Source organism: Lagopus muta, chromosome Z (genome assembly GCF_023343835.1).
Source record: "Lagopus muta isolate bLagMut1 chromosome Z, bLagMut1 primary, whole genome shotgun sequence".
Taxonomy (NCBI): domain Eukaryota; kingdom Metazoa; phylum Chordata; class Aves; order Galliformes; family Phasianidae; genus Lagopus; species Lagopus muta.
The window spans coordinates 9,075,406-9,094,330 of record NC_064472.1 but is presented as its reverse complement, the minus strand read 5'-3'; the positions used below and the strand labels follow the sequence as shown (position 1 = coordinate 9,094,330).

General features: G+C 45.9%; 1 long non-coding RNA gene across 1 annotated transcript; it reads left to right on the top strand.

The window, feature by feature from the left end:
- Positions 1–12,158: 12,158 nt before the first annotated feature.
- On the top strand, positions 12,159–18,641 carry LOC125687186 (uncharacterized). Its single transcript, XR_007374003.1, has 3 exons — positions 12,159–16,006; positions 16,104–17,209; positions 18,176–18,641. It is a non-coding gene; the product is annotated as an uncharacterized LOC125687186 (long non-coding RNA).
- The last annotated feature ends 284 nt before the right edge of the window (positions 18,642–18,925 follow it).

Below are 18,925 nucleotides of genomic sequence, written 5' to 3'. Positions count from 1 at the left end.
GTCTACCACCACATCCAATGGAGACATCCAAGGTGAATGGGACGTAGGTGCAAGACATCGGCTCCCTCCTGAGCCCAGATTGAACCAAAAGTCCTACCAACCAGCGCATGGGACTGGATCAGCCAGTCATGGAAATCCTGATGCAGCTGTGGATTTAGAATCATAGAATCATGATTGTGTGGAAAGGTGGTGAGAGATATTAATGGTTGAGCCTCTTTGCGGGACACTGTGGTAGCATTGGTAGCATTCAGAATGGCAATCACAGTTTGGGGCACAAAGGGACACAGAGAGACATGAGGGAACAGGAGGTAGGACAAATTCTGTATCGACCAGATTGGTCAAGACCTCAGCTGATACTCGTGCTGGGTCAGATTTGGTTGTCTTTTTGCAGCCTTAGGTTGAATTTTGGTGATTACTTAGTCCAGATTTGGGATTGGTCTTCAGTTTGGGTCAGTCATCTGGGATTGCCCTTTTCCAGATGACCTGGAGAAGAATAAGTTTGAGCTGGTCAGGATTTGGGTTGAATTCTTCAGTGAGACTGACCATGGTTTCTTGGCCTCATGTAGATGAGGTTGGTCATTAGTGCTGGATTGGTTTGCCTCATTTTTATTGGTTTTAGTAGATTTGGGGTTTTGAATTATGGTTTCTGTTGAGCAAGACCAAGGTTGACCATTGAAAAGTGGCCTGACTAATCTCTTCCATTTGTCCAACATCTTCACCATTGGTTTGGCTTCTTTCTAACTCAGGTTACCCATTGGAGGACTAGATGACCTGATGGTTGGACTAAATGATCTTACTGTTTTTCTCCTACCCTAATGATTCTACCAATCTATGGTAACAACAGGAGAATCCTCACTTGCCAGTAGAGCAGCTGAGTGGTGCCAGGGTGAGTAGTGATGGAGCAGGTCCACCTTCCCAGAGCTGCACACTGAAAAATGTAGCACTTAAGCCAGAAGCAGCAATCTCCACCTCCCTTTCTCAAGTGTGGGGGGCAAATCTTTCCTGAGCCCCCTGCTGTATGGTGAGGTTGACTGCTGGACATTATTTCTCTACAATGATGAGAAGGGGAACCTGAGATGACAAGCCAAGTTTTGATGTTTAGAACTGCAGAATTAGTGCCTGGAGTAGCAGTGCTACCAAAAATAGGGCAACTTTCCAGACTGCTGGTCCTGTGCCTGTTAGTGATTGGCACAAGTTCTACGAGAGCCAGGAGGAAAATGCAATCTGGCTAATGTGGCACCAAGATTTGTTGAGATTTAAGTCTCACCCCTTATATAATGGTTTATGTTCTGAACTACCGGGATTTATGGGGATTTCTGAGGAAGCTCTTCCCAAATGTACAGATATATATATACATCCTCTCAGAAATAGCTACAGCATCCCAGCTGAAGGTGGTCAATAGCCACCTGACAGGGGTGTCCTGCAGGAAGACACAAGTCCAGCTAAGTGGGGGAGAGCTGAGTACAACTGGGCGAGAGCTCAAGACCTAAATCTGGCATGTGGTTTCACGATATTTATCACTGCTGATACCACTGGTTTCTCATGTTTCACAGAAGACTGCAGACGTGGCCATGCATTCAGGAGATCAGCTAGCTCTTCCATTTAACACCTTGGCATTTCACATCCACCTTGCAGCTCACGACTGGTGAGAATGCCTTCAACCCCTATCAATTTTCCAAGTGCTGGTCAGGGCTGGGTGAGCAGAGCCTATAACACAGTATAGGCTTGGAATAAAATGTCAAGTTAATTCTAAATCAAGGGTTTGCCATTCACAGGCTGCTGCAGCTACACTAATAATCCCCTTATATTTCAAGACAGAGTGGTACGTGTTTTCTTTTAGATACTCTATGTCCAAGCCTATTCTCCAATGCTGGCATGCAGGAGGCACATGTTTCATGCAGCCCTGGGAGCGCACAAGTGCCCAAAAAGGCTTTGGTCTTTGCCAGTAATACATGATTTTGTAGTGAGGTGACATGAGGGCATCTTACTGGGGCAGGGGCAGGGGAGTGTTGGATTTCCATGTAGCAATTGCTAAATTTCTAACAAGGCACAGGCATGGCACCTTCCCCATATGACTGTATGGTTAGTGTTGGAGAGAACGGGGCCAGCTGTCATCTTGCAACCAGATCTAGCTGCATGGATACAAGAAACGATGACTTTTCTCCCGTCCAGCCACACCAGGCTGTGACAGCCCAAAAACAGGGAGAGCTGCCATCCTGATACAGACTGGGGATTAATGCTCGAACAAATAAAAGGGAAGCAAAATTTATCAGAGTGAGATCTCGAGACAGTCTGCAACCACGTGTGCTGCTGCCAGCAAGGAGGAAAAGCATTTTGAATTCATTCAAGGCTTTCTCTGGCTCAGAGTGACCTTTAGAGCACCCACATCTCAGTTTGCTGTTTCCAGCAGAGCTGGCATTGCAGTCAGCTCTTCTTTCTTGCTGTAATTATTTTTTTTCTTTTTTTTTTTTTTTTCGGTTGAAATATTTATGCAGGTTTTTAGGGGTGTTGCTTTCATCACTCTGAACTAAGGGGAAGTAGTCAGATCACAAAGCCAGCTACAGTATATGGCCCTGGGGATAGCCTGGTCTTCGGTAACACTCCTTCCCATGGCCTTTCTCCTAGGAAAGCTAAGGGTGGGGAGGTTTATGAAGCTGATCCCATCAGACTCCACAGAGAGACTTAGCCTAAACATCTGAAGGATGAGAGTCTCAGAGAAAAGGAACTGGAGGGAAAAGGTTTGTAGCAACAACTTGAAATAGGATCGAAGATTAGGACAAGAACGCAAAGGAAGCCAGAGGAATAACACCATCTCATTTACCACTCAAGCACGCAGTGTTTTCTATATTAAAATAAAAACAGTGGGGGATGATTCCCCAAGGAAGGCTCCTCATCTGGCTGCATTAATGGAAGTTGAGCCCTTGAGTGTACGCAGGCAATAACACAGAGTCACTCGCACAGATACAGATGCACACGCAAAGCCTTGTCTTGAGAATGAGAAGGCAGCAAGGCACAAAGGCTTTAATCACACTTGTGGAACAATAAACAGGAGCACCCACACCTCTTCTACAGGAATGGATGCCATCCACTCTCTGCAAGAGATTGACTGAGAAGGAAGGGAGCTTCACAGCAAATAGAGTCATTGAATCATAGAATCTTCCGAAATGGAAGTGACCCTTAAAGGTCACCTGGTCCAACTCTCCTGCAATGAACAGGGACACCCACAGCTCCATCACATGCTCAGAGATCCTCCATCCTGACCTTGAATGTATCTGGGGACAGGGCATCCACCACCTCTCTGGGCAACCTGTTCCAGTGCCTCACTACCCTTATTGTAAAAATCTTCTTCCTTATATCCAGTATAAATCTCTATTCTAGTTTGAAGCCATTTTCCCTTATCCTAACGCAGCAGACACTGCTCAAGAGATTGTCCCCTTCTTTCTTAAAGCCCCCCATTAGATACTGAGAGGCTGCATATCTGATGCAATACATGCCATTCAGAATGAGAAAGTAGACTGCAGAGTGGTAGCAAGACAAATTCCTTGCAGAACTGACCCCTCGGTTTACCTAGTATCCTGGGAGAGCCTCTGGGGAGCAGTGGTACCCATGAAGACAGAGTTCCTTCCAAAATGTGGGGCTGGAACCCACTCCAAAATGTAGGAAGTAGTCTGCTCTGAAATGCAGAGCTGGAACCTGAGCCCAGGGAGCAGCTATGCCCCCAGTCTGCCAACCCAGCACAGGACCTACAGCCTATGGGTTTGGCTCAGAGCATCTCTGCCACCTGAGTTTATGCTTTGCCTTTCTTTATCACCCCAAATTCCCCTGCTCTGTGCTCATCCTGCAGGCTGGCTACACTCCAGTTAGCTCATCCCAGGCCTTTTCCATGTTGCCAGCTAGGAAGAAGAGCAAGTTTCTCTCCACAGCATGCAGAAACGGGACCTTGCAGATAGTTTTTGCCAAGGTCGCCCGTGTACAGCACCTGGCACAAAGCAGCTCTCATCAGCACGGGACCCTGCTGCCAATGCAATCCAGTGTAAATACATAACTGCCAATAACCTTGATACTACAATGGTGGAAAACGATTTTTTTTTTTTTTTTTTATTATCATAACCCTTCAAAAAGCAGAGACCAAGCAAATGGGTGTTCTGAGAGCTTGACAAAAACTCAAATCCTCTTCAGGGGGAAATTAGCTAGCACTGCTTCTGACTGGATCCAATTTATTAAGGTCTCAGAGCAGGCAATCATGAAGAAAAGAGATAAATAATCTTCAGAGAGAACAATTGCAGAGTAGTTGTGACACAATCAGGAGACCATTTTCTCAGGACTGGGGAGAGGGGATGCCAGGCCTCTCCTGCGTTAATCAGAAATAAAAGCCAGAAATATGTGTCTATCTCTGCTCCACAGTGGTACTGCAATTGATTGTTAATTGTTCTCTTTGAAGATTATTTATCTCTTTCCTCAGAATCGTTCACTTCTCCTTTCTCATCTCCTTCTCGGAAAAAGGAATGACCCTAATGTAACTTGAAAGGAGGATTTGCAGAGCAGGAGATGTTCTGCTGTGTCATTACCAGCCAGATGGGAAAAGAAGTCACCCATTATGGTCACAGTTTTGTCTGTGCAGTGGGAAAGGGCAGGTTGTAACTTTAGGAGACACATCAGAGAGTTGATAGATGGGAAATCAAGCTGCATTTTCCTCTCTCCCGCTCCCGGTGCTCCTGGGTTAGGCACTGTGTGATGTATGGAGCAAGGTTTGAAGCCCTAAGAGCACTAATCCGGTAATACTGGTAGCAGCAGGGACCTGGCAAAGAACTCCTGAAACCTCTTGCTGCTCAGCAAATTAAGTGCAGTTGAGCCTATGTGAGAGACTGGGGTGTTGGGGTGTGTTTTTGAAAGGTACTGGTTTTTTTGTGTGTTTTTTTGTGTGTGTTTTTTTTTTTTTTTTTTTTAAAGAATGGACTCAAGAGTATTTATTTCTAGAGCTTTGTCATGCTGAAAAAATCTTGTTTTGGCTGGAGTATGTTATTAGAGATGCCAACACAGAAACTTTCAAGCCCTTTGCCCAGCAAGCACTGGGAGTGGGGAGATGTTGGAGATAAGAACACCGATTTGAGAGGAAACATGAGGGATCTTGTGTCTGGAAGGATAGTCCAGCTGGTCTCCTCATCCTTGCTGCTGCCTGGCAAGAGCAGAGTGGTAGAATGTCACAGTATGTTCCTCCAGAGCACTTGGGATGACATTCATGGCCATATGAGTTGTGGAATAAGAGGGGCTCTGCTGAGGACGATCACAGCAATGCACTCCGCTCTTCGGCCTGATCAGAGGGAGGAGAGGGACCTGGAGAAACTGGGTCAGGAGCATAGCTATGTGCTGCTGCACTGTTCCTTTTGCACTGCCTGTATGCTGCAGGGAAAATCAGCTTGAAGTGCAACAGCCAATGCGCACAGCTCCACAGACAAGCCAGAGAGAGTCCAGGCTTCAAGGGAAAGATCTCGAGAGGCCCACAGTGATGGGAAGAAAAGCTCATCACTTTTACCCGGGCTTGTCTTCTCTGCCTGTGAAACAGAGACCATCTGTATGCCTGCAGAAGGGTTGGCAAGGCAAGCTCTATTATCAGTTGGAGACCTGGAGGTCTCCTATTAGAAGCAGATAGAGAAGGGCAAAGGATGCTAATTATTATTACAGAAGAAATTCCCAACTGTAGAATCAATGTGTCTCATTAGCCTTTGAAAATGAACGCTGCTGTAAAGGAGAACAGTCCTGGAAGAAGACAGCTGTGAGGAGGGCCTTCCCATCCCACCAGCTCCCAGTTGTGAAAAACTGTTTTTTCTCTGCTTTCAGCATCTATAACTTGGGCTGGATTCTCTGGGAAAAAAAATACCACCTGCTCAGCATTTTACATAGACACAACCTGTGGCACTCTGAAAACTCTGCTTCTCTGCTCAATGGAAAGCATTCATGCTCAGGTTCTCCTGCTCCATGTGCTACATGCAGAATAGTCAGTTTGCAGACCCAATGCTTGAGGAAAAGACAATAATTCTTTGCTCTAATTACAGAGCCCAAATTGCTCACAGAACAGTCTGCAACTGGAAAATGGTACTAACTTCACTTCCAAACTTGCTGTTTCCTGTCCAGATTTGGAAGAACCATAAAATCATCTGAGTTAGTTTCACATGTTATCTGGCCCAAATCCCTACAATGAACAGGGACACCCACAGCTCCATCAGGTGCTCAGAGCCCTTTCAGATTGGCCTTGGGTGTCTCCACAGATAGGGCACCCACTGCCTCTTTGGGCAACCTGTGCCAGTTCCTCACCACCCTGATTGTAAAAAAAACATATTTCTTATATCCCAACTAAATCTTCCCTCTTTTAATTTGAAATAGTTTCCCCTTGTCACCACAAAGAAAAGAAAACCTACACAAAATTCTCCCTCCTGCCTCTTTCCCAGCTTGAAATAGTCAACTTTTTTTTTCCTTGTGAAGAACATTGCCCATTATTTTGCCTAAATAAATAAATATATAAACCAAATCACAAAATGCTGATGTAGCTATTTTGATGGAAAGATTCAACAGGAATCTGGCAAGATTTTCAGTCAAAAGTCAAGGAAACATAAATTAGGCAACAGAACAGAAGTCATAGCATTCAGGGCAGAGAAGAGTTAATCAGTTTATCTAGGACTGAATTAATTTCCCTTACACCAAGAAGTGGTAACTGGTCACAGGCCAGTGCTCTTCCCATTTCATTTCTCACAGCCTAGAAATGCATTAGAAATAAAATTTAAAATCTTGGGTTTTTTCTAGTTCAGGAAAAAGAAAAGGAGAAAGGAGAGGAGAGGAGAGGAGAGGAGAGGAGAGGAGAGGAGAGGAGAGGAGAGGAGAGGAGAGGAGAGGAGAGGAGAGGAGAGGAGAGGAGAGGAGAGGAGAGGAGAGGAGAGGAGGAAGGGAAGGGAAGGGAAGGGAAGGGAAGGGAAGGGAAGGGAAGGGAAGGGAAGGGAAGGGAAGGGAAGGGAAGGGAAGGGAAGGGAAGGGAAGGGAGGGGGAGGGGGAGGGGGAGGGAGAGGGGGAGGGGGAGGGGAAGGGGAAGGGGGAAGGAGGAAGGGGGAAGGAAATTCTGACAAATTTATTTACCCTAGAAAATAAAAGTGACTTTCCAGCTTTTCTGACAGATGAGATGTACTTGCAATTTTGTGATAAGATGTCAGCTTTTCTGCACGTCTGCTGTGTGCATAAAGAATCCTTATAACAGCAACCTGAGCACTTTGTACCAGCAAATATTTGTCTTTGGCATAGCAGTTAAAGGGATTCTTCAGTGGTTGTTGCTGCACTGGGGTCATTTGAGTGCCAGTACAATAAATACTACATTTAATGAGAGAGAGCAGCGCTTGATCTCTGGGTAAAGGCAGTCACAATCCGTTTAGAAGGCAAGTCCAGAGAGGGAGGAGGAGAACATGCCAGGAGTGAACAAAAGGAGCCCCAACAAGACATGGGTGCCAGAGAACAAATGCAGGTGAGACTTCAAAAAACACTGCCAGAGAAGTGCTGAAAACAACACAGGAATCACACAAGAGAATCAGCATGTGCTTTCTTTGGTCTGAATGATCTCCTGTTGCCATTAGGGGAAGCAGAAAGGCAAACGGTGCCTTTCTTTCCAGAGGTGAAGAACGTCTCCTAGCTTTTTCCCCAGAGCTCATCGGGTCACTGCATGGAGATACCAACTTGTGGCCTTCACAAAGATGCCTGGGTGAATTATAAAATCATAGAATCATATGAGATGGAAGGACCCTTAAAGATCATCTAGTCCAAATCCCTTGCAATGAACAGGAGTGCAGGACACCCCATACAGGAGTCCAGGGAGAGAAAGGCTGCAGCAATTGGGTAGAAATAAGGCAGACATCATGATTTCACTACAGTTAAAGGAGAAACAAAATCCCAAAACAAAGAGAAGAAATAAAAAATACAGCTAATATGTTCCTCTGCTCTGCAACTCTCACCCAGGACATAAGGTTTAGGACTCTTTCGTTGCTAGAAATCAGCAGTAAAGAAACCAGGCACTTATTTGGCAGCTCAGCTCTGTTAGTTAAGCAGTAGGTATATACTCCTGAGTCAAACATGTAGCATGGAGCCAAGACTGAAGGACATGCGGTGCCTCTCCTAAGCACTCAGTGGTGTTATGAATGGCAGGGAGAGGGAAGCGAAGCAGATGAGAAGTTGGAAATGATAGCAGCACATCTGCTCTACTGGGGCAGCTGCTTCCTGTGGGGCTGAGGGGCAAAGCAGGACTGTGTATCAGGCTTTGGAGGTGCTTTTAGACCCTTGCTTTATAGCCTTTTTTAGCTTCTTCTCTGCTGCTGGCAGCTCACAACCATTGGCATCTCACAACTGTTTATTTACATCTGCATCTTGATAAGAATGAAAATACCCAACAGAAGGTGCACTCAAGACTCCAGCATGAGCAGCAAAACAATGTGGGGACACCTGGGGTGAATAAAAGCTGTGGTGACAGGTGTTCTCCCCTCCATCACAGAGGCTCTGACCACATCTCACCTAGAAGATGCACTGATTGCACTGCTGTGAAGTAAAGCTAAGGGGAGGGAGAAAAATAAGAACCACACAAGTCCCAAACTTCCCTTTCAGAATAAAGTTTAACGCCAGTCAGATGGAGATTGCAGTGTCTTAGCACTCTGCAAGGGATGTCTATGAGGAAATAAATTAAGTGTACACACACAGGTTTTATCACACTTGAACAGACCTTCAGGTGTGGCTCCAGCCAGACGCTGCACACTAGGCACCATCTAATTCATTAGCGACAACTTGCCTGACCCGCTTTTTGCTTTCTCACCCTTTTGTGACAGATAGCCTGCTCAGAGAGGCTGCATTTTGCTCAGGTTTGTTTTGTTTAGATGGGGAGAAGGATGCTGGGACACTTTTCTTTTCCCAGGGAGCTAAAGGGCCATCCCCAGAGAACACTGCCTGTTCTCCTCCTCATTCTTGCTACTGGAGCTACCCTTGTCATGCAGTACCGTCTTCCCAGGCTGCATCCTGTTGCACTGTGAAGTAACACTACCATCCTTCTCTTAAAGTTGCCCAGCAGAGTGGTGAGTAAGGTGGAAGCAGAGCATGCTGATATGTAAATCCACCAGCTTTTCCCTTGGTAGTATGAATGGAGATCTCAGAGATGAGAGGTCTGGGAGCGTGGCACTGAGACTGAGAGGTTTCCAGGGAACACAGGCTGGAATCAGGTTGGATCTGTGGGACCATGGTGATAGTGATGAAGGTGAGATCACAGAATCACAGAATGGCTTGGGTTGGAGGCACCTTAAAACCCATCCAGCCCCAACTTCCTGCAGTAAGGTGATCACCGCCACCAACTCAGGCTGCCCAGGGCCCCATCCAACGCAGCCTTGAGCACCTCCAGGGATGGGGCACCACAGCTCTGGGCAGCAGTGTCAGTGCCTCACTGCCCTCTGAGTAAGTAATTTCTTCCAGATATCTATTCTAAATATTCCCTCTTTTAGTTTAAAACAATTTACCCTTGCCCTATCATGACGAAAATGTGTAAATGTTGATCTCCCTCCTGTTTATAAACTCACTTTAAGAATTGAAGGCTAGAGTGACGGCTCCACTCAGTCTTCTCCAAGCTGAATGAGCAGACTGTCACAACTTTGAACCGGACCCTATGTCTCCCTACTGAGACCATTTGTTTATTCCTACTGGCCAGGGCAAGTACTGAACCTGGCTCCAACAGATGGAAAACTCAGCCTGGCATTCCCTGCTGCTCTCCCCTGTCTGCTCCCCAGCCGGCATCTGCCCTGATTCGTGTGCCCAGAAATTCATGGTACACTGACAACCCTAAGCAAACAGAGAAATCCCGGTATGAAAGGTGGCCTTGAATTCATTGGCCATCCCCATGGTGTTGTTTGTAATGAAGAAGGCAAACAATCCTGCAATCAGTGCTTCCACAAACGCTGGGAAAGAGACAACTACTCTCCTCATGGAGCCCAGAAGAGCAGAGAAGGGGCTTTTCTCTGCCACTCCTTTTATTCAATTAGCCTGTTTCTGATTTTGCAGGCAGCGGGGCTGGGGTCATTTACAGCAGGCAGAGCTCTGTGTGCCTGGGCAGCCCTCCCAGCAGCACTGGACAAGCCCAGGCGCCTTCAGCTGTTTTCTGCTTTGAAAATGAATTCATCCGTGGTGGAAGGTGGGAAGCAGACCAAGCACAGATGCTTTGGTACTGAAGCAGCAGGTACAGTGCTGTCCTGAGATGCCTTTTCCTCTTCTAACCTGCTGATGCCAAGTTGCGGGGTATCGAGGGAGCACAGGTCTGGGAATAATTTTGCATACACTTCCCAAATGCCCCCAGCCTGCATTTTTCTGCACCACACAAGTCCAACTCCATTGGGCCTTCTCACGGCATCAAAACACTTCGCTCCCGTCCAAACTTTCTGTTATTTCTGATTTTGTTTGTTTATTTGTTTAATTGTTGTTCTGTGGAAAATTTCGTAATGGTAACTGTTCCAACCCTTTTGGGGAAAAACAAGCAGATGCTGAAATGTTGGGATTCCCCTTGGAGCGAAAATCCCACGTCTCGTCTCGGTGGGAGAGGTCAGTGCCTTGATGCAGAAGGGTGGCAGGAGATGTGGTCCTGTGGTGATGTAGCTGGGCTTCTCGCAAAGGCTGGGAGGGGACTTTTGGTGCCCCGGGCACCTCCTGCCCTTGTTCCTCAGGAAGCAGCTGCCATCTCTGCTCCCAAGCAGACCGATCACAGGATGAGCCCTGAACCCAGAAAGGAGTCTCTCGCTTTCTTGTATTCTCCTTTTGTTGTGTCTTCCCTTTGCTCCTGACTACAGATCACCCAGGTACAATACCTTTTCCTTCCTCCATTCTTCCTGAGGGCCCATGACTCTCCACTTTCTCAGAAGGGCTCTCTGCCCCTTCCTTGCTCTCAATCTGCTACTCCAGTCACTGAGTGGGATGAAACTGGGAGGAGCAGGGCTGCCTGTCACTGTCGCCTTCTCTGTCAAAGCCCAATACAGTGAAGTAGTGTGTCCCTTTCAGTGCACCACACTAATTTTCTATTCCTCTTTGTCTTCCACCTCACAGTGATGGAGCTGGCAGCACCTACTGCTGCTTGCTGTCAGTGCAAGATGAGTGCTCAGGTGCCATAAAGCTCAGATGCTGGTCACAAACAAGGAAATGTGTTTGCAGTCAAGGATTCTTATGGGAAACAACACAAGGAGTCAGCATCTTCAGGCTTCAGTTCTCTCCTGGCTTCAATGAGCTTCTGCACACTGTCTCACTTGAATGTTTTGGGGCTCTCTTTTTCTCCAGACCTTCTCCATCCCCAGCAAAGCCTGTAATTCTCTACCTCCTGCCATCCAGGGATGATTTTTTACCCTTTCCTCTAATCAGTGTCGCTTAGGTCTGGCCCCACTGTGGTTTCAGCATGCAGCTGCTAGCCCCTAGCACCGTGACTGGCTGTCCCAGAACTCAACAAGAGCTCCACCAAGAAGACAAATCGGTCATTATGCATCTGAACAAATAGATTTCATACTCCAAATGGAGAGATCTGTCAGCGGCCCTGTTCCTCTGGGAAGCTGAGAATGTCAAGCCATTTAAGAGCCCTTTCCTAATGATGCCCCTTGTGAGCAGCCGTAAGACTTATAGCTCCAGAGCTCAGAAAGAGTTTGCTGGAGACTACTGGGATGGGGGGGGGAGGAGAGATTAGGAGGCATTAGCACAGTAGAGCAGCTCTTTCCAGCATGTCCTCCAGAGTCCTGTACAGCAGAAAAGGAGCATGAGACATGGGCTCAGATTAATGGCTTCTTCACAAGCTGGCTTTGCCTTCTGACAGAGGAGAAAAATGATTGCACACACACACACACACGAGTGAGGGGATATGGCTGTTCTGTCTCTCATACATTTTGTAATGGAGAGCATTGCTAGAAAACAAGAAAGTAAGGCAATGGGAATGCAGTCTTTCTCTGACTGATGCTTATGGACAGCAGTTGCATGTCAAGGTTTGTCCTGCTTCAGAGCAAACCAATGTCCTGGTTCAGCCGTGTTTCCCAAAGGGCAGTTCTCCTCAGGACAGGCGCAGGATATCTCAGTCTGGAGACCTCTTCCAGGTCAGCAGGCTGTGAGATGTGCCAGCATCCCAGAGAGGGGTGGAACTGCCAGGATATGGGTCCGAAAGCCAGGACCATGTCTGGGTGGAACCAGACTCCCTGCACTCAGCCCAAGGATGTGGAAAAAGAGTGACATCTGAAGTCCTATTCAGCAAGTTCAACATTTTATGTTCTTCCTCTGTCCACATAAGTATTCTGACCTGGAAATCCAACATTTCACATTGGATAATAACCAGAATGCAGTGCAGCCCTAAACAGACATCCCTTCCCACACTCTTTTTTTTGTTGTTTGTTTGTTTTGTGCCAAATTTGTAAGTGCTGTCAGTCACCCTAAATCAAAGCTTTCATGCAAATACGGGTTTGCCAGAAAAATGTACCTGTGATGAATATTATCAGGCTGCCTGGGAGCCTGTCCCAGATGGTCAGAAGGGCTGTTTGAGGGATCTGGCTGGGGTACATGAGAGACAGAGGGGTCTTGTCTCTACCTGAAGGATGTGGCTGAGTGTTCTGGATGGACAGTGTGTCTGTATTGTTACTTGGAGTAACTGAGTGGCTGTTCTGGATGCACAGATGTGTAATGTTTTACTTGAGGAATCTGGGTGGGGGTACAAGATAAAGTGTTTGTGCTTCAACTTGAGCAATCTGAGTAGGGGTATTTAAAGGACAGAAGGGCTATACTGTTACTTGAGGGATCTGAGTGGGAATAGTGAACTAATAGAGGAGCTGTTCTGTTGCTTGACAGATCTCGATGGGGCTGTATGATAGAAAAAGGGCACGTGTTGCTTCATGTATCTAGGTGGGGATACATGATAGGAAGAGGAGACTTACATCTGCTTGAGGGACATGGGTGGGAGTTCACGATGGACACAGGAGCTGCTGCTTGAGCAATGTGGATAAGGGCTCTGCACAGGGAGGGGAGTTGCTCCTTGAGTGATCCAGGCTGGGATACTGAATGGACAGAAAAGATTTATTGCTCTATTGGAGACCTGGTTGACTGTATTGCATGGATAGAGGAGATCTGTCATGACCTGTGGTATCTGGGTCATGGTGCGGGATGGATAGAGGAGCCTTTAGCTATTTGAGAGAACAGATTGCCCTGAGAAATACTGGATGCCCTGTCCCTGGATACATCCAAAGTCAGGCTGGAGGAGCTCTGGTGGAGCTGTGGGGATCCCTGCTTACTGCAGGGAAGTTGGGCCAGATGTCCTTTAGGGATCCTTTTCAACTCAGAAGATTCTGTAAAATAGTGGATATTGAAAGTCTTTAGAAAAATAATAGCTGCACTTAAAACCAAACAGAACCATCCAACCATCCAAACAAACAAACAAATGAAAAAAAACAACACCCAAACACCAAACTACAAACTAAATCAAAACAAAACAGAATAAAACTAAGCAAACATTCACATGAGGAAAAGTGACTAGAATCAAACTCCCAAGATGCAGGAATAGTCCAATCATCATTCCCTAATGGACCTGAACTTAAGTGCACACACTGATACCCACTGACCGTATACAAAGCTTAAGCCTATCTTCTTTCAAATGTTTCCCAACCTGCACGTTATCTCCTCAGATGAAGTCATTTGTATTAAGAGAAGAAAAATGCAAGTGTCTGGAGGCCACCTTTAATAAAGTGTTTGATGTAGTGCCTTGCAAAATCTTACCTGGCAAATGAATTCCAATTGCAGTGGTTACAAGCTGAGACACCTGATGGAAAATTGGCTTAAGGTGGGTAAATACTAAGCCATGATAAAGTACAGGGGGCCATGTGAGGAGGGGGGTGTCCAGAAGGTGCCACGGCAATCGATGTTTCAGCTGGTTTCGTTTAACATCTTTATTAATGATAGGGAGGGAGAAGTAAACAACACATTAATAATGTCCTGGGATGATACTAAGCAGCACAACTCCATAGAAAGAAGAGTTGTTTGATTTTTCTTGTCAAGGTCAAGGTGAAATGATTTTTGTTATCGAGGGGTCGAGGCACAGGCACTGGGAGAGAGGATTTTGGTGGGGAAAGGTGCTAAGTAGAGGAGCCCAGGCAGGAGGCATAAGATGAATGTTGTGAGATACTGAGGGAAAGCCCATTTGGGACAAATCCCATGCTCTTTGGGAACCTCTGTTTTGTCCTAGGAAGGGTCTCTAATATGCATGTCCAACAGGCAGTACAAATCAGCAGCTTCACCTTCACAGCTAAATGCTTCCCTCAAGACACCAAACTCCTCAAGGAAGTTTTAGGCAAATGTTTAATGTTAGAGATATTTCCTCTTGACCTCAAAAGTACTGTATGGAGGAAAAAGAGAGCTCTGCCAGTAAGAGGGGCAGATAAGTAAGTGTGAAGCGATCAGCAAGATCACGGCTGTGGAAATTGGTGATTGATTGATATCAGCAATCACGTTTGATGTCATTTGTGGCACCTTTCAAAGAACAGCCCTGAGTGCAAAAATGTAATACACACATAAGCTCATTGCTTCAGAAGGACTGGTTTTACACATCTTGAGGAAATTATCAGCAAAACTGTTTTGGAGGAACATGAGGGCAGGTAAATGAGATGTTGAATTTTGAACAAGTGGAGGCAGGGCAGGAAAGAGTTGCAAGAATGTCTGCGGAGCTGGAAGAAAAAACAGCCTTGCAATGAGAGGCTTAGAAGTCTGTTCAACTCATCAAATAGAAGTTTGAGATTTAACTGATTGCAGTGTGTAAGTACCTTCCCAGAAAATACAAGGTGCGAAAGGCTGTTCAATCACATGGAGAAAGGCACACAAGAACCACAGCTGGAAATTAAGGTCAGACAGATTCCAGCAACAATTCAGGCACAGATTTGTGGCAGAAAATGTGACCAGACAATCAGAGAAAACCCCAGAGATGTGGTAACTTCTGGGACGTGGTGATTCATCACATCTCTGGAACAAGGGTTGTCTTCCTTTCAGATGGTCTGGTCAAATCAATGTGGTTCCTGACAAGAGTGGGGCATAACAGATAAACTGTAGGCTTTTTCCAGAATTGCTTGGCTGAAAAGGGATGTTTAAATGCCTTATGCTCCATCTTATTTCCTTTCATTCCACAACTACTGCTGTATCTGCTAAGCTTTTTATTATATTCTCTCTACAACCTTAATTCTGGGATCTGCATTACTCTCCATTTGTCCCGTCTAGATTCTGTGGGGTATTTGCGTTTGTGATGTTTGCCATTCCAGCATCTGTAATTACCTCACATTCCTGTCTGTCATTTCAAAGCACAGTCTGTTGCTCCTAATGCATTTCCACACCTGTGGTTAAGATCTATATAGAGCAGCTCCTGTTTTATTCCCATACCTGCAGGAACCTCTTATAGAACGAAGCTTACACTGTGCTCCCTTTTAGGAATATTTTACTCCTCTCTGTGCTTGTTAAACATGTTTCTGGTCATGAATCTAGCATCTTTTTCAGCAGCAGAGCTTTGTCTTCTCTTAAGCTGAGGCAACCTGGTATCAAGAGCATGGAACACATCTCCTGAGAGGTATTCTTGCCAGCTCAAGCCAAAGGTAAATGCATCCAGACTTAAAACTGAAAGAGGGGCTCAAATGGTGCCAGGAAACAGTGGATATCAGGTGCTGGGAATCCAGAAAGAAGGCAAGGCAATGGGGGTTCCTCTTCCTGTTGTTTTGTTACAAAGGTAAGGCCAAGAAGAAAGGATCCTGACATTGCAATGGGTTAGGGAGATAGCTGAATGTGCCACCTGCTTACACACAGGTCTTGTGCAAGTTGATGTTTGGATCACATTGCTTCTGTGGCCTGTGCCTGTGGGATGGGAAGAAATGGGCAAGCATGATGAAAGGTCTGAAGGAAAGGCCCTAAAGAGAAATAACGGGGACATGCCTGCCTGGAAGAATTTGAAAGGAAACAGAAGGTAATTTAGTGTCCCCTTATGGTTTCGCTGGGAGGAAAGGAATGAAATCCAGCAAGAAAAATTACCTATCAACATCAGGAAATGCCTTCTGTTACAGAGATACATTAGCCTGAGGAATTGCCTCCTTGGTCATGGCATGAGAATATGGTTATGCAAGACTGACACCACAGGCCTGTGAGCTCTAAGAGAAAAGGAAGAAAAATAGGTTATCAGAAGAAGTCAACGTGGATTCACACAGAAGAAGTCATGGTTGGCCAACCTGGTAGCCTTCTATGATGTCATGACCACCTGAGTATGTGGGGGAGAGAAATGGATGTTGTGTACCTTGACTTCAGCAAGGTGTTTGACACTGTCCCCACAACGGTGATGTGAGTAAGCTTAGGAGGTGTGGGACAGACAAATACTAGATTGATAACTGGATGACTGGCAGAGCTCTGAGGAATGTGAGGGTGACAGAGCACTGGAACAGGTTGCCCAGAGAGAATGTGGAGTCTCCTTCTCTGGAGATGTTCAAAACTCACCTGGACACTTTTCTGTGCGATCTACCATAGGAAACCTGCATTAGTAGAGGGTGTGGTTGGAAGATCTCTAAAGGTCTTCCAATTTTCTGTGATTCCATAAATGTCCTGTGGAGGAATTGGCTTCTTGGAGCCATGCCAAATTTGAGTTATCTCAGCACTGCCATCATCCACACACATCTATGCTCTTGGTTGCTCTGTATACCTCTAGGACCCCAAGGATCTCTCCCTGCACAGATTGGTGTCTTATTCCACATAATGCTCCTCCAGTGTGATTACCCCTGGATAGCTTTCATCTCAGCTGCTCAGATGCCGTTAGTGATGGAGACAGACAAGAAGGAGAGGGTTCCCCAAAGACCCCAGGACCCCTTACACACTGATGTCTTCACCAGTGCCTCTGCACCATGGTGGGTACCAAGGACAGGATGTCACAGCTAATTAGATCACGACCGAGGTAATAAAATCATGTCCAGCCCTGCTGGATCTCCAAGTTCTGCTGTGCCCTCCTGGTCCCTCTGTTTTCCCTACCAGGTTTCTCCTGCAAGATGTTGGCTTCATGTCTTTCCTTTGTCATTCATCACCCGCTAAGGCAGCCTTTTGGACTGTTTTGGCCAGAGGTGACCATGCCTCCAGTGTAGACCTGGGGACTGCCATCTGGCTATTGCTACCACCATTTTGCCAGCAGGTATATCTTTCCCAAAGAAGGCCTGTTGACGGCTGGAGTCTTATCTCCTTTTCCTCCTTTGCAGCCTCTTCTCTCGTCCCTGCTTTTCCCAGGGAGTTGTGTTGTTGCCATAGTTACTCCTTTATCTTTAAAGATAGGGTTTTTTTTCCAAGTGCAGACTGAAATTCCTGAGTTTACTCTCCATAGAGATCTGTCTTCCATCTGAAGTAGCACTAACTGAGCATGCAATGCTATGCAGTTAAATTACACTGTAATTTATTCACAGTTAAATGATTTAAACAGTTGCTCAGGAACACAGTGGACAAGAATCACTCCCCTCTTTCCACCCTCTTCACCTTGTCAATATGTTGTAGCCATCTGAGCATCACCTCCTGTGAGAAACAGTGCAGTGGTGTTTCACAGTCAGATATTCTGGGGAGCTGACAGCTTGTGGAAACTCATGTAAGAACCTGTAATTGTAGCCTAATCACTCCTTGGAGCAGTTCACACCTGCTTGGCTGATATCAAACCCAGATGAATGCGTTGATGTCCAGGGCATCACTAGCATCCTGCAGGGAGCTGTGTGAATTTAGGCTGTGGGAAAGAGATCTGGGTGCCTGCGTCCCTTTGCCAAGTACATTTTCTTTCTTGGAAAGAGGACTTAAGAGCAGACAGTTTGTCCAGTTTGGAACCCGTTGCCAAATTCTATCGTGCTGGACATTTCTTCACTCCTAGCCTACATTAACATATTGCTTTTCCAGCCTGAAAAATGATCCCTAATGCCTTCCAATAGCAGGTCCCTTACAGTTCTACTTCTCTGTGGTAAGGAGGCATGGGTTGCCCCTAAGCAAATAGGAAATATTTTCTTTCCCTTTTATTTTTTCTTTAATGAAATACAATATTGATGAAAAATGCAAAGGCTTCAGTCTGTAAATGCAGAATTGATAAGTTCTAGCCTTTCTGAAAGGCTTCTCACTGTCTTTTCAGGCTGAAGTTATTTGGCAAAATTGATGAAAATATCAGAAGTACCTCCATCAGCTAAAGCTGTATTTTTGGAAGGAAAAGAAGAAGAAGTTTCAAAAGAAAAAAGTCATCTACTTCAACTCAGAATGGAGGCAATTTTGGCATTGTGTAAGAGACTCCAGGAGACATGCATTCTCCTAAATAAGAAAGGAAGGATCAAAGTTACAGAGACACAGATCAGCTTCCCTTTCTTTTTTTCCTTCTTTCTTTAATATTTGAGAACTAGAGTTGTCTGGGACTTCTTCAAGCTGAAGACTAATTGAGGACAAGGAGCTGTAACCCTGTAGAGCTGAAAGCTCTCTGCCCCAACCAGTGAATTAGGACTCGGTGTAACACTGAAGGTATGACTGAGGAGAGGTAAGACAGGAGTCCAGCCACTCTAAAACGCATCATGCACAAGTTGTCTGGGAACAGATCTTCTGCCTTTTCCCAGGATACAGCATACAAAGCTAGAAGGAAAGGGTGCTTGAGCTCTTTCCTCAGTGGTACAGGCACCAACAGCATTCCAAACCTCCTCCCAAGCCTTACACCCACCTTCCACTGAGAGAGTATTCCATGGGAAATGAGTGATTTATGGGAAGCAGAAAAGTCTTACACTGGGGACAAAACTCATTTTTGGGAAGAGGAAGAAAAAGAAAGCAAGAAGTAAAAGAGGAAGAGCACTTTGATAAAGTTGAAATGCTTCTTTTGGGTCTTCTGAACTGCAATCTTTCT